This window comes from Musca autumnalis, unplaced genomic scaffold (assembly GCF_047663935.1).
Source record: "Musca autumnalis isolate F117 unplaced genomic scaffold, ASM4766393v1 scaffold_1, whole genome shotgun sequence".
NCBI lineage: Eukaryota > Metazoa > Arthropoda > Insecta > Diptera > Muscidae > Musca > Musca autumnalis.
This window is the reverse complement of record NW_027411644.1, coordinates 201,265,514-201,282,588: the sequence shown is the minus strand read 5'-3', so window position 1 is coordinate 201,282,588 and position 17,075 is coordinate 201,265,514.

The window sequence follows — 17,075 nt, the reverse complement described above, 5'->3', positions numbered from 1 at the left end:
ATCTTCCAGAAATAAAGATTTAAGCTCTATATTAAAAATTTTCACAATTTTCATACAAAAGTTATGGTCCATCTAAGCCTCTAAATATTATCTGATTATCATCTCAATTTGCAAGCTTCTTCTTTGCTATATACTCCTACCTTATTTAAAATTTCGAGACTATTATTCTGACCTACAGAGCCGCTACAAAACTAGATAAAAATTATGTTTTTGGTACATTTCACCCGCTAAATATTTTACGATCATCACCAATAACAGTCTATTCTGGTCTGAACCCGACTTCCATGTAAAATTTCGTGACGATCGGTCCATAATTGCGGCCTGGAGTTTGATTACAATTTATAATGGACAGACGGAGGGACGGACGGATGGACACACATCTCGAAATCGCTTGATCTGGTCGAGATATGATATGATTGGGGGTCTCCGACGAATATTTCGCGGTGTTACATGAATTTTTGCCAAAACAAACTTTCCACATAGTGGTGTAGGGTATAATGATGTGTCATGGCAACCAGTTATTTCTTTTGGCTCAGACCATCTTCCGATCATCGTCTCCGTTAACAAACCACCCGATTTTATAACCTCGGACCACCGCAAAGTGGTTCAGGAATCGATTTTCCTTGCCAAAACCCCAATTTTTTGCCGTTACTGATTCTTAATTTCTATATGGGATTCGCTGGATATGCTGGATGAATATAAGAAGTATATTTGGTAGCCAGAGAAGTTGTCCCGAGTCATAAAATGGTCGCAACCCGAGATATTTACTTAATATGAATTTGTTTGCCTTACATGTCAGTTCTTTACATAGTAAAAGTCCCTTATTAATGATTATAACGTACAAAATTATATATTTTTGTTGATACTCGGTAATCCGGACAATTCGATAATCCGGACACCGCCAAAACATGTGGTGTCCGGATTATCGAGACTATACTGTATCTTATTTATTGAAGTGTGGCCATTTTTAATATATAGGAAGGTATAAAAAACACTCATATTTTGATAAAAAATATTTAAAAAAGCTAAAAAGTTTAACTTTGACCATAAATTCCTCGGCACCTACTAGACCGAATTTGAATTTTTTATGAAAATATCTCTTTCCGTTCAGAAGTTACAGAATTTTGACCAGGAAAAAACAATTCTGAACCACTGTGCCCATACTTCTCTGAATCATAGAAAAGTTGATTGGCAAGGGTTCAGTAAATTTACCAATCACCGCTTCAGAGAGCTATCCATACTTTCTTCAAATCCTCGGGTAGTTGAGAGAATTTTCCGGGATATCATCACTGTTGCAGCCGCTCGCTACATAGCTGCTGGTTAAATACCCTAAATAAGACCAAATGTAGAGAAAGTTAGAGAACTTACTTTTGAAGTCAAGAGGATATTTGGCGAACATAAGCGGTAAAAGTGGCTAGGCTACCTGAAGCAATGTAATATTGGCACAGGATTAAGTAAATTGTGGGCTACAGTTAAATCACTCGCGAATCCGGGAAAGAAGTGTGATACAACTGTTATTGCTTTCAACGGCATGACAGTAACAGAACCGAAGAGGTTTTCCTCTTCTTTTTCCGCTTAATTCCTGGAGGAGCATAGGGCCTCTATATTTGCTGTTGCTTTTATTTCCCTCCATTGTTTTCCGGTGGATTCTAACCCCTTCACAAGACTTCTTTTCCAGAAGTTTTTAGGTCTTCCTTTTTTTCTGCTACCTTGGGGATTCCACCCGTAGAGTAATACGAATAAAACGTTCGATAAACGTTCACACAACGATGCGAAGAGGTGCTCATGTTATTTTAACATTCAGTTTATAGAGCACTTCGAGAGAGATAGGGCGAAGAGGAGTGTGATACGCCGTATAAGAAGAACCCTTACAGCGAAGAGGTACCGCCACAATTTACGATGAGCGATTTGCAGATGTCATTCGGAATCTAAATGGTAATGCTACTGAAGCCAGGCAAGCAAAGATTTTAGAGAAACTACTTTCCCACATAATGAGAAGCAGTTTCCCAGTTGCGAAACATCAGCATGCACTTCATATCCAAATATATCAGCCGAGGACTGAACCAGAGCAGGCCGAGCGACCGAATAGTTATGGTGGCTCGTGACCTATTGAAGGCTTTCGATACCGTCTATCAGGTCAAGATGTTGGTTCATGACATATATGATAGGTTAAATATCTACGTAGCATATTTAGTGCAGTTCTTCCATCGGAGAAATATGAAAATATACGCGGCTAATGCACTGCGACCGGCAGCACTTGTCTTAATATAATGCAATTGATCGGTTTGTGGTAAGCTACGCGGCGTCAGTGTGCCATTGACAGGTCTGTGGTATGCAAACCTCCCAGAATGTCCCCTGGGAATTGCAACATGGTACCTCTTCATGTCACCAAGGGACCATCCTCATGAGGAGGCGAAGATTTTAGCTGTATATCAACAATACAATGCTTAGGTGTTACCGCCATGAGTATTGCAGTCACGATTTAGTAAATAGGCTTCCCCCACTAAAGTACGTCAGGAGAGATCTTCATGATCTGGAAAGAGAGGTTCAAGGTATAAGCGAGAACCTCCAGATCAGGCAGGCTTGAATAGTATTTATACTGATGCAGCTACGCAGGTAGTACAAAGGTAAAGTGTCAATTCCATACTCGGAGACCATCCCACTTCCATCGCAAGCGGATGAACGCCAGCTGCCAAGGCAAACTCGAGTGGTTTCAGCCCTGTTAAGATCTGGCCCGAATTAATGCCACGATACCCAACACATGCCCTGCATTTCGATTGGAACCGTACGACACCCTGCATTTGTTTAACTGACCAGCTAACACCAATCACCTGTCTCCTAATTTTTTATGAACTCAGACAGTCCATGTTGCAGAATTTTTTAAATCTGGATACAGATAAGAATATGAACAATTCAAACTTCGCCTTGGCAGCCTTTCTCGATATAGCGGGGACCTTCAATAATGTGAAGCTTGAATTCATCCATACTGCTTTCAGAAAGACAGGAGTAATTTCTCTATCTTAGTGCAACGGAGTAATGGATGGGGAAAAGTAGAATCATAAACTCGTCCATAGGAGAGAGTTTCGTTAGGAAAAGTGATGTGGTGTCGTAAGCTTAAAGATATCTGCAGCGCCTTTCAGGTAAAGGTTCTGTTATCAGAAAAACAGCAGAATTTTTGAAAAGGCTTGAAGGCAATCTTACAGGACCGCTAACCATATTTGTATATTCAAAGTTAAGCGGCCCTCAAGGGTCTCAAGTCCCGGACCATAAATTCTCGTGCTGTCCTTGATTCTTGGAAAGTTGTGGAAGATATACGCTATATAGTTAAACGTTGCTGGGTTCCAAATCAATTGATGAAACTGTCCGTCCACCAATGTGCTATTACATTGACAAACTTCGAATATCTACAACGAGAAAGCACACTGAAGATGGCTCTTGGAACCTGGATGCAGGACATTCAAAGTAATCTTCTGTGATCTCTCGTCGTCGAACATAATCCCTTCTATCACACGACAAGTTGGAGATGAAAATAACTGTGGGACTTATTACCGTTCACTGCGAGTGAGATTTCCAACTTCTCAATGGGATGACAGTGGAATTGACTACTATTGGCTATGTGAAGAGACTGTCGAATATCTAATTTATAGATGCCCCTAGTTGCAAACAAGAAAACACCGATTACTGGGTAGATATGAGATAGATACTCTCAACTTCCTATCAAATATAGATTCCATTATCCTTTTTAACTTTGCCAAGCACCTATCATGGCTCGATTCAAACTTTGCCACTCGTAATAATTTGTCTAAACTTATATCAGACTACGTATGGACTATATCGGTCCACACCTTCGGGTTAGGTTGAGAAGAGGGACGATACAAAAATCGCCACATGTCCGTATGGAAATACACTTAAGCGTGAGTAGGCCTTGTGTGCACTCTAGTTCGGAGGAGGAGATTGGATATCTTTGTTGGGTTTTTAGAGTCGTGACGGCTGGGCAATGACACAGATAGCTTTCAAACGTTTCGTTGTCCTCTGGACATGCTCTGCATTCACTGTTTTCTGCACAACCTATTTTGTGCAGGTCTGTGCCTGTCAGTCTACTAATGTCATTTTTATTCATTAATAGTAGGTACTTTGTTTTGTCTTGATTTCGGCTCTGTCTCTTGAGTGTTGCTCGGTGTAATGTTTTGTTGGGCACCCTCCTTTCCGATCCTTGCCTTTTCACTTTTGAAGCTAGGAAAGATCTAAAGTCTCACCACAAGGAGAGAGCCATCCTCTTTCTCCTACCTGTAAAAAAGTTCCCATCTCCTTACTTCCAAGGTCTCGTTTTGTTTACCGAAGACCTCCATCATGCGCTCCAAGGTTTGCTATACTGTTGACTACCTTTCGAGAGTGACCGGGATCGCATACGGGTCCAAGTAGTACATGAAGAGGTCCCCCCTTAAGCTCTCTGTTGTCTATTTTCATTGGTCCCCCCGTCCAAGAAGTATGTGTTCCAATATTTTGTCGTTAACCATTTTTTCGATGTCTCCTGTATTTCGATCGCAGCAAAGCATCGCTCGTCCTTGTAGTGCCTTTTGTTTACCTTGGTCTCCGCGGCAATCTTCCGGAAGGTTCCCTAGACTTTTCTTCTTGATCATTCCAGAAGATTCTGCGGTCGAGCTCAACTTCTTTTATCTAAGTTTACCCTGTCGCCCTCTGTCAAAGGATACACTGGACAGTCTCTTTCGCGTTGGTCTTGACGAGGTTAATTTCGGATATTTGAAGATGTCTCTTTTATTCTTAAAGGATTTAGCGTTGTTCTATTCCTCAGGAGATCTTTTCCTCTTAGCCGGTTCCGATGAAGTGAAAGGAGTATTTTTGACATCCTTTGAAGCATCCCGTTGTTCTTTGTTTTATCGCGCCTAGTTCTTTTTACACTTTCGTCTTTGAGCCCCTGAACACAGAACCCTTTTCGTTGTGAGTTTTGCGATATTCTCGCTTATTTCTTCTATCATCTTTTGGACATCCTTTTCATTGTGGGTTTCCACAACGGTGGAGTTTATTTTGCTGTTGCTGTCTGATTCGGAGTCAGGGACTCTCCCAGTCTCTGACTGTTGGGTCAAGTTAAATCTCTCCCTAAGTTTCCATGTCTCCTCCTCCCTTTTTCCTTTAGGTTGTGTGTTTGTAAATGTACTATCGACTACAGATACCAAGGGAGGTGTGACTACGAGGTGTGACTTACAGGCAGATCACTGGAACTTGCCGGTACTGCGTTAGTTAGGCCCTGCACTGTAACTTTTATTTCCATTTAGCCTTTTTCCATAAGTTCCCCGTAAGTATGTTCTTCTTCGTGGGAAACTCAAGGTTTACAGATATACACAGGTGATCGTACCACCAGTGAACGCAAACAAACAAAACGATTCCTTTACCAATCACACAAAGTCACAAACTTTTCAGTCTCGCTGAATCGTTTGGCTCTCCAAACAAAACCGCAAATTTTTCAATGCAAAAATACGAAAACCGTACGGTTACTGAAATATACTTCGGCTGTGCTTTGTTGTTTCAGTTGTTTCATTCACCACCGAAACAAAAAGAATTTTTGGCAAACATTTGCTGTGCGAAATGGTCAATGCCACACTCAGATACACACACATTTGATTGTCGGATGTCAGACACGTTTGAACAGTTTCAGAAGCAAAATCGTTCAAATTTCGTTCCGATTTCAAAACGATTTTTCGGAAAAGAAATTGTTCAGATTTTGTACCGATTTCGTTCCGATATCGAAGCGAATGTCGGAATTAAATTTCCCTTCAGAATTTCCCAAGGATTTTTTTTCAGATTTCGTTCGGAAATCGGGCCGAAATCAATCAGATTTCGCTCCGAAATTATGTCAACCACTTCATACAACTTTCGTTATGATATCTTTACGATTTCGGATCCGACATCGGACATAGCGTCCGAATTTTGTTCCGATTTAGGGTTTGCTGGGAACCCTCCTATCAGCTAACATCAACATACTGAACATACTACGGTTAGTGTTTTCAACCACCAAACAAACCATTCATTGAATCGTTCATGTGTTTTCAAACTTTTCGTTTTTTATCTGTCGTTGTGGATTTGAGAACTTTTCGCTATTCGTTTTGCTCGCACTCACGAATGTAAACAAAACCGCAAGTTCGGTCAACGTGGGTTATGTTTCGTTTTGTATTGTTCCTATGGAAAATACGAACAAAATCATTGGAAATGTTTCATAAAGTATTTTTACGTACGCTGACTAGTGATTTCCATTGTTTAAGACAGAGTAGTATGACCATCCACCTGCACTTATCCACCGGTGGAGATGCGCCCAGTTGGAGAACTGATAAACACCCAAAATACAACTTCAATTCTTTTCGTTAAGGTGACTTTTTATACTAGATTGTGATTGCGACCCCTATTTCGACAGTTAAAGTTCCTCGGCACCGATTTGGCCGAAACTTTGCTCGTGGTAAAAATTTTTACAAACGTACATTCAGTTCCAAGAAGATCCAAATACTTACTTCGAGTACCCCCTCCAGTTCAATGACTGTTTTGAAATTTTTATCGAAGGTAGTCTTTCTGATTCTGTTGGCAAAGATATATTTTTCCGTAGACAAGTCCATGCTTCTTGACCTAATGATCCAAAAGCTCTACAAAAATCCTACCGTGGCCAACACTTTTGCGGATTTATCGCGTTTAAGGTCACTTCTCGGATCTTGTTAATGCAGCGGGTAGTCGTTATTATGATGAATACAACATTATAATTTTTTGGGAAGTCAATACTTGTTTACAACGACGGTTCCTGAAATAATTACATACCATAAAGCTGTAGACGACCACTAAGAAATGTACCTAGAGCGCAAGATAATTCGCGAAGGGGGTACCGGTTTTGGTTCAACATTTGCAGATTGCAATAGTTCTTCCAATTATACATTAAATTAGAGGATGGAGTACATGTGTCCCTTCCTTTTGATACCTGTTCGCGGATACTTGAGGTTTTCCAACGGAATTAGCTTTAAATTTGCATTTCGGTGTTTCTTTACAGGATTTCTCTGCATTTTTTTTTTTTTTTGTTGAAAACGCTAAATTTTTAATCATTGTTCCCTCTGTAAAACGAAACTTTTCTCTATGTTTTCTTTTTCGACACAAAGATGAAATCAAAGCCAGCTTTGATGTGACAGCAAATGGATGATACTCTGACATATTTTTTTGTTATTGTTTATTTGACAAAATGCTGTAAATTTATGATCCTTAACGCTACCAATAACAATGAGTGAATGAACGAACATCACAACACAGGAATGCCGACGCTTGATTTGGGGATTTCTTAGCTGCCATGGCGGCAGTGACTGCAGGCAGCTCTTTTACTTTTGATATGTGTGACAGAAAATATTGTCAACAACTGTTCTACGCGCATCGTTCTCCTACAAAAGCAAATCATTTTTAAAATGCGGCAACATTTCCAATGGCATTCATTCTGTTGTTTTGTTCGAATGTTGCTGATGCTGTTGCTCTGAGCCTGCTACTGCTGGCTGATGTTTGTGGCAGCATCATTGACGACAACATCGGTGGTTTTGTTTATTTTGGTTGCGGCATGGAAAAGTGTTGTAAATCGAGCAGAACATGTCACTTATTTTTATTTATTTTATTTTGTTTTTGTTGAGTGTCGTCGTCCGGTATGAAACAACAGCGGTAGTTTTTTGTTGTTTTGTTTGTTTTAAAACACACACAATATCAACAATGCCAAATGATTATCCCCGATTCCTGAAATTGAGTAGCCGACCGTAAGAGCCAACCGCACAGCCCACCATCATCGGCCGGTCGTTGGCTTCAATGCATTTTTACATCAAATCAACGCCTGTCTTTATTATAAATTAACAACATTTAAATTAATGTTCTTTATGTGCGGAGTATGTGTGTATTACTCGATGATTTGTAATTTAAATGTTCGGTTGGAAACTAACCAATAGGTATTTGTCAATTAGCAGGAAACATATTATGTATACTAGGGTTATAACTTTTCTGTATTTTTTGCAAATATCAAAAAATACCACCCCACAGCCATATAGAGCATGGAAAAATATTAAGAAATGCTTTATCACTTTTTATCCACCGTTAAAAAAAGTTTCCTCACCGATTGCATACAAGTTTTTCATTGCAGTTTTTTCTTATATGTTTTCCATTATAATAGCATATCGTTACTAAATAAACTATTTATTATTGAAAGTGAATATAATCTTCAATTCTACACATGCACGTCCAATACATAAATTTCGTCATATCGCGTTATTTTAAGCGTTTATTTTGACATTAATAAAGTAAATGAATACCCAGCAAAATTTGAAGGAAGGGGTTCCATGCGATGACGTGATTTCATGACATCTTTTGCATTGGTTCAAATGAAGTCGTGGAAGATCCGATCTTTTCATCAGCACTTGAACCCACTCAAAGGAAGTCGTGAAAGATCCGATCTTTTCATCTGCATTTAAACGCATGCAAAGGAAATCGTGAAAGATCCGATCTTTTCATCAGCATCTGAACCCATTCCATCGATCCAATAGAGATGAATTTTGTGTTTTTATTTATACACATTTTTCTAAATATATAAGATTAATTATTTACAATAGGCTTGATGTTGTCGGAAACTCGAAATCACAACCAACGTTGTTAAAACTCTCGTCGTAATGATAATATCATTGCAAAGGGTTGCTGAAAATGGCATGCCAGAGTATTGGTGGAAAGCATTGGTGAAAATGACATGTCAAAGCATTGTTGTAAATGACATGTTTTGGATCCAAAAATGAATAGCATCGTTTGGGGTCCACGCTCATATAAAATTCATCGATGAAGATGCTAAAAAGATGACATGCAAGATCACTTGCACCCATGATTGAATGGAATCTTTCATAATCCCGAAAATCGGGAGGTACCGTCCTATGGGGGCTATATGAAGTCGTGGAACTATGCAGACAAATTTCAAGGTGAAGGTATAATGCAGCAATTTCTGTGAAATAATGAGGCAAAAATCTTCAAAATACCGATAATCGGGAGGTACCGTTGTATGGGGGCTATATCAAAACGTGGACATAAGCCCACAATTCTCTGCTGGAATGTTTAATACCTCTGCCGAAGACTAACCACAAAATTTTAATACTTTCGGTTGGTCATTGTGTCTAAACCATTCAAAATACCGAAAATCGGGAGGTACGGTTCAATGGGGGCTATATCAAAACGTGGACCGACCAACCCAATTTTTGTCCTGAAGATCAATAATAGGTACGTGTACCAAAATTGATGCACCTACGACAACTCCTTCTATTTTTGGTCACAGTTAATATGAACTCGCGACATTGTGCGCTACAGGTCGTAATTTTGATCGGATGGTCACGAAATTTTGGTTGCTTATGGGGGTCGCAGAGAGAAAGAGGCATATTATGTTTGGTGGTAGTCGGATTACATTCCCTAAAAGAAATGTTTACCAGTGAAAAGCTCATGTACAGGGGTAGTGGTGTAGGGTATCACATGGTCGGCCCCGTCCCGACTATATCTTTTTTTTTGTTTTAAATTGTAATTGCTTAACCGACACTTAAATGAAATATACTCGTAGAAATAAAAAGTTCTCAACGTGAAAAATAATTATATTATTCTACTCGATAATCCGGACGTTTTTAATTTTCATTCGTATAGTCGGGATTGCCCGTGTTTGGTTCTTACCAATTCGTTACTGGTTACCAATTAACTGTGCCACAAAAGTAAAATTTTCCCCAAATTACGGATAAAGCTCATCAGATTGTGAAAGTAGAGCCAGAAATATGACGATTTTAAAATTTACATCTGGATGTAAAAAAGGGGGCAGGTGTAAAATGTTATCTTTTTGGAAATTAGGATTACTTGAAATCTTCGCCTTTTAGGTAACTTTGGACACTTAACTGACAAGATTGCGGCGAATATTTTTTTAAAAAAATAATATGTATTTATAATCTTAATACAAAACAAATGTGTCATAAATTAAATTATTGTGTGTACAATAGGGCGAAGACTTTTTGACTGTTTTATGAAAATTGTTTTCCTGTAGCAGGAATGAATGAATTTTGCCTATTATTGACTAAAATAACGTTCATTATTTTTAAATGTTAAAAAGATCACGCACAAACAAATTTGAAATTATATTTTTTGAGCATTCCAAATGCATTTCATGTTAAAGACAATTCCAAGATTTTTAACTTCTTTTACCATGGTATTATGTTGTTTTTCTAAGTGACGTCATATCGCACTAATCATTGGATTGTCTTCATTATACCCTCAGCCTTTAGGCTAGAAGGGTATATACACTTTGATACGAAAAATGTCTGTCTGGCTTGTGCGCACGATAACTCTCGAACAGTTCAACCGATTCGAACCAAATTTTGGGTATCGTAATATTTTGTCCAAGCTTAGTTTAAGTTCAAAAATGGGCCATATCGGTCCACTCTTCTGGTACCTCCCCACAAAAGTTCAAAATTTTTCTTTAAAATGGTTTTAACGATAACTCTCGAAGGGAGCAATCGATTTGGACAGAACTTTGCACATCGTATTAGTCCTTTCAGATATAGATCTGGTTCGAATATGAACTATATCTGTCCACTCCTTCGGGTACCTCCCACACAAAATTCGGATTAAGTGAAGTTTAAGGGATCCTCTCGGATGGTTTTGCAATTTTTTTCAGTAAGTTTTCCTAAAAGCTCCAAGAAACCCTGACGGCACCAACCAAAATGGCAAATCCGCAAGATAATCCTCGCAGGGAATTTCTGATTGGTGCAGGATTAGCACATCGTATTATTTCATCCAGTCATGTATCAGGTTGGAATATGGATTGTATTGGTCAACTATTTCGAGTACCTCCCACACAAAATTCGGATCAAGTGAAGTTTAAGAGCTCCTCACGGATCGTTTTGAAATTTTTTTCAGTAAGTTTTTTTGTGGCTCGCTTTACGACGTTACAATTTTTTGTCGGAGTAAGTCAATAATTCCTGAGATATTGGCCTAAAAGCTCCAAGAAACCCTGACGGCACCAACCAAAATGGCAAATCCGCAAGATAATCCTCGCAGGGAGTTTTTGATGCAGGTTTTTCGCATCGTACTATTTCATCCAGTCCAGTATGGGATTGAAATATAGACTATATCGGTCCACTCCTTCGGGTACCTCCTACACAACATTCGGATAAAGTGAAGTTTAGGAGCTCCTCCTCCTCCTCTGGCATCATTTTGACTCTTTTTCAGTAGATTGTTGGAGCTGTCTCATTTACAATGGTACATTTTGTTCCGGAGTAAGTCAATACATCCTAAGATAATGACCCAAAAGCTTCAAAACCCTGTCGGATATTGTGCAAGATAACTCTAAAACTTTTTCAAAAATTTCTTTCAAACTTATTTTAACATAATTTAATATTTTGAGTCCTTTATGAGGAAGTTTGGTTGCCAAAAATGTTTGGTATATGTCAATGATTTGGTATAAGCCCACGTTACGGTACCTACAGATTTTAAAGCAAACTCGTGATATAAAATCAATATATTTTATATATGGCATAATTATTGTGTTTGGTTTTGTTGTTTTTTTCTTGGTCAGTGGCTGAGGGTATTTCTCCGTCAGCACAGCTGACTGATACGTACTTACTTGTTTTGTTTATTATTCGTCTTGGAAGGGTTTAACAATAATAATGTATAACAAGTAAGAAAAGCGTTAAGTTCGGCCAGGCCGAGACTGGAGACTGTATAAAACGTTAACCTGTACCGATAAATTTCTGGAGGAAAGTTTCGTAACTCCAGCGAAGACTCAATACCAAATTTCAGTTATTCCCATTGAATATTGTGGCTAAAACTTTCAAAAATACCGAAAATTGGGAGGGGTCTTTCTAAGGGGGTATATAAAACCATGGAACAATACCAGAAATTTTCAGGTGGGAAGTTTTATACCACCAACGGAGATTAAATATTAAATTTCATCCGTTTCGATGGGATATTGATGATAAAATCCCGAAAATCGGGAAGTACGCTTCTATGGGGGTTATTTGAAGAAAAGGGCTTATACTGAAAATTCTCTTCTGCAATATTTTATATACCCATGGCAATTTAAATACTAAATTTTAGTCATATCGGTGGTATATTGAGGCCACAACTTTCAAAATACCGTAAATCGGAATGTACGGTCCTATGGAGGTATTTGAGGACGTCGGCCTATACCGGCACATTTCTGCTGGAATGTTTCATACTGGAATTTCATACTTAATACCAAATATCAGCTATTTTGGTGGAGAACGAGCTATATCTAGAAAATCGGGAGGTTCCATTCTATGGGAAGACATGGGCCTATACAGACAAATTTTAGGTGGAAAGTTGTATACCCTCAACGAAGACAAAGTACCATCTTGCAGCCATTTCCGTGTTATAGTGAGGCTTAAACCATCTATATAGCGAAAATTGTGAAATACCGTTCTATGGGGGTACCCCCCAAAACATGCACGTATACCGACAAATTTCTGAGGAAAATTTTTGTAAAATACCGAAAATCGGGCGGTGCTGTTCTATGGGAGCTATATGAAGACGTTGACCTATACCTACTAATTTCAGGTGGAAAGTTTTATACCCACAACGAAGACTATGTACCAAATTTTAGCCATTTCGGTGTTATAATGACGTTAAACCCTTCAAAACACCGAAAATTGGGATGTACCGTTCCATGGGGTGTACATTACAGCGTGGACCGATACAGATAAATATCTGGGAGAAAGATTTGCATCCCAAAAGAGGACGAAATATCAAATTTCAAGCATTTTGGTAGTATAGTATAGCTAAAACCTTCAAAAATACCGAAAATTGGGAGATATCGTCCTATGGGAAATATATGAGGGAGTGGATCTATACCAACAAATTTCCGGGGGAAAGTTTTGTACCCACAACGAAGACTAAGTACCAAATTTCAGGCATTTCGCTGCGATAATGAGGCTAAAACCTTCAAAATACCGAAAATCGGGAGATATCGTCCTATGGGGTCTATATTAAAACCTGGACCTATATAAACATTTTATGGTAGAAGTATTTCTTAGTCTCTGGAACCACAAAATACAAACTTACAACCAATTCTTTGGTCAAATGGGACTAACACATTCAAAATATCTTAAAATAACGCGTACTATATATGGGGCGTTATATGGGGGCTACACCAAAACGTTGACCTATATAAACAAACTTTGGGAGAAAGGTTTTTTAGCTTCTGGAGACGCAAAATACAAAATTACAACCAATTCGGTGCTCAAATGGGACCAATACATTCAAAATATCTTAAAATGACGCGTACTATATATGGGGCCTTATATGGGGGCTATACCAAAACATGGACCTATATAAACAAAGTTTTGTAGAAATATTTTTTATCCTCTGTAGACACAAAATACAAAATTGCAACCAATTCGGCGGTCAAATTGGACACATATCTTAAAATTTCCTTAAAACGACGACGCGTCACTTTGTATGGGAGCTATACGAAAACGTGGACCTACATAGCCCGCTTTTAATACCAAAAGTCCTACATACATATAATAGATTTTACCAAAATTTCATCCAACTACTTCAATCCGTTTGGACGCTAGTGTGATTTCCACAGACGGACGGACATGGCTATATCGATGTAGAATTGCCCGCTGATCAATACTATATATAGTTTGTGGGGTCTACAATGATTATTTCGAGTAGTTACAAACGGAGTGACAAACTTATTATCCCCTATCCCTATCCTATGGTGGATGGTATAAAATTAATAATGTATAAAAATAAATAATGTGCGAGTGCAATCCAGATCGATATTGTAACATTACGCATTTTTTGTGCTTTAAATTAAAACCATGACATCAATATCAAAGCGGCATTACGAGAATTTTCCTATATAAGCTTTTTGGCTACAGACACCAAAAATTGCAAATTTATGTCCGTATATAGTGAAAAAAGGACAAAACCTATAAAATATAATTAAAATCTAATTTGTGGCCGTTACAGAACCTGCAAAATTATACTTACAATGTACTAAATGGTACTCTAGTAATTTTGCCCATTTTGCGATAAAAACGTACTCTTATTCCAAAAGCTAGAAAATGTGATTTTCTCTAAACAAAAATTTCGATGGTTAATTCTAGCTCCTTCGTTTTTCTGCTAGTAAAACTAACTCTTGTGCCAGACTATGAAAATATTCATGAACATGTTTTGAGTTTATTGGTATGAAGGGAGAAAGGGAGCTCCTTCACCTCCTCTCTCTCCTAAAAGTTAAACAAATTTCATGTCATATTTTCAATCGCTGGCACAAGAGTATCACTATATTTGGATACGTTGATTTTGCCATTTCCAATTGAGTTTTTTGAAAATTTTGTAATTTTTCCCTTACCGTGCATTTTGAACAAATTTGTATAGGAATTTTTCTCATCTTGTGAAAACTGATTTTGTTTATGTCTACATTTAAGTCTTATTAGTCCAGATTTATTTCTGTGACGTAATGTCTGGAGAGTCTTAGTAACATAACAATCTGCAAAAAAATCGACGTTAATCGACAAAAAACTTAATTTAGAACACTTTTTAATTATTTTCCAAATTTAATTGACGATTCTCGTCAAAAAAAATGCTTGCACATTAAGCATATTTTTTACATATTTTTGCATATATTTTGCATAATTTTTGCATGTTTTTGATATGACCCTAAATATCGAAAAATTGACCCTCGAAACTTCTAGATCCTAAATTTGAGTACAATCGGATAAGATATAAACACATGCTAAAATCCGATATCTATTCGTTAATATAGACTGTTGTACTATATAAAATTTGATTTCATTAGTTTTAAATCTAACTTTTATCTGAAACACTCTGTTTTCGTGTAAAATCTGAGTAAATACATTTTAGTATCCCCATTTTCTTAGTGGGTGCCTGTCATAGGCATAGGTTGTGAATCCTAATTTCCATTTTCAGAATTTTGAAGGTTTTAACCACATTATCCCCCCGGCTTATCAAAATTTTGTTTTTTAAATAAGAGGATTTACCTTAAAAAGGTTTTTTGACCGATTAATGGTAAAAATGAGTCAATTTTTTGTCAAAATTTCGATTTTGACTGTTCATCGTTTTCTTTTCAAATTGATATTTTTAGAATTCCCTTGTTTAAAAACAAGATTATTAAGTAGCCCACAAAAAAATATGATTATCGGTCCATTCGTTTTCGAGCTTTAGTCGACACCGCAAAACGCTTTGTTAATAAAGGGGGTAACCCCTTTAAGAGGTGGTCACTGAAAATAATAAATAACATGTTCGTCTGCAAGCCTCTGCAGCTGACACCTTTATACATTTGAAGTACTCACTTTTCACAACTCAAACAGCAAATAATATCGATATACCTTTTTATGCTCAACTCCACTAGTTTAAAATTTGCATCACAAAATTGATGAACTAAGAACTACAGGCCTGGGTAACTGTAAACACCATATCGACGCCTCCAAACAATAGTATGCTAAGTCGACTTAGCATGTTTTTTACATTTTTATATTTAACGTCCTTTAACTTAAATTCTGTCAAATTTTGGTAATAATCGGACAATCCGAACAGAAGTTATAAACAAAAATTTACTTAGCATGGTACTGAAGGTCAAAGAAATTTCCAAACTTTTAGAGCTTATCCTGCAAAACGCACTGTTCAGAACAAGCAAACTATTATTTGGAGGTGTCGAATGTCCTTAAACTTAAATTCTGTCAAACTTTGGTAATGATCGGTCAATCCGAACAGAAGTTATAAACAAATATTGACTTAGCATTGTACTGAAGTTCAAAAAAATTTCCACACTTTGAGAGCTTCTCCTGCAAAACTCACTTTTTAGACTTAGCATACTATTATTTGGAGGTGTCGATATGATCACCTTTTACTTCCAAACAAATGTGAAGTCAAGTTTATTACATCAGTTTTATAATGACCATTTCTTTAAATATTTAAATATTTGGAGATAATAAATGTTGTTAATTTTGGGAAAATATGGAGAAAAATTCACATTGCCAACAATTATCGGATTTGAACCTTCATATAGACAAAACTACTTGACGTATCATTGCCAAAATTCAAAAACTTTATAATTTGAATGTTTTCTATCGTCTCCCATCAATATATTTGTACTCCGAGGTACTTGGTTTTGACCATTTTTGGTCGCTGTCGTGACACTGTGCGCTGTGATCTTGTCTGGCCAGTGAATCAAACCCGGAAAATCAGTGCACCAAGAGGACGTGCGCCACTGTGATTCAGGACTACCTTTTAGTGATCAACTTTTTTGTATTGGCATCAAATCTCTCATTACTACCAAAATTCTCTCTCGTAACAGCTACAACTGCGTAGTTTTCAATTCAATGGAATTCATTTAAATTCGGATTTAAAGTTTATTGCCATCAAATGAAGTTTTTGTATTGAACAAAAACACAGAATATTCGGCAAATTCACATAGATTTTTTGTGTAGCTAATTAATTGGCACAAAACGAAATTTCATTTTATCACATATAAATCATAAAAGATATAGCCGCCATTAACAAATATTTCGTTTATTTAACATTGATTATGGGCGAGTGGTGAAATTCGAGGGAAGTATGAAAAATTGTCATTGAAAATATATGGGGAATTCGAAGTGAAATCGGACAGTTCAGAGAAAAGTAATTTTTGATTTCAATTGTTTTTGGTTCAATTTATGCTCCTAGCCAACAGAACATTTTAGTATATTTTAAAATTATTTGTTGACCAACGGTACAGAGATATCGCCTATTGAAATTATCGCATTTTTAAAGAACTATGTTCAAATAAATACTCATAACTTCTTTAATATTGGTCCAAATGGGACCATCTTTTTTTATTTGTCTGTTTTTTTATCAGCTATCGAAAGAAATATTTAAAAGAAAAATGCAGTGGGCTTCAATGCAATTTTCGGGATTTAATATTTAAAATCAATTTTTAAACATGATTGCACCCTTCGACGGAATGACCGGAAGGATGTATAAAGCCGTCTGGAAGGTCATGCCTGAGTATATTGAGT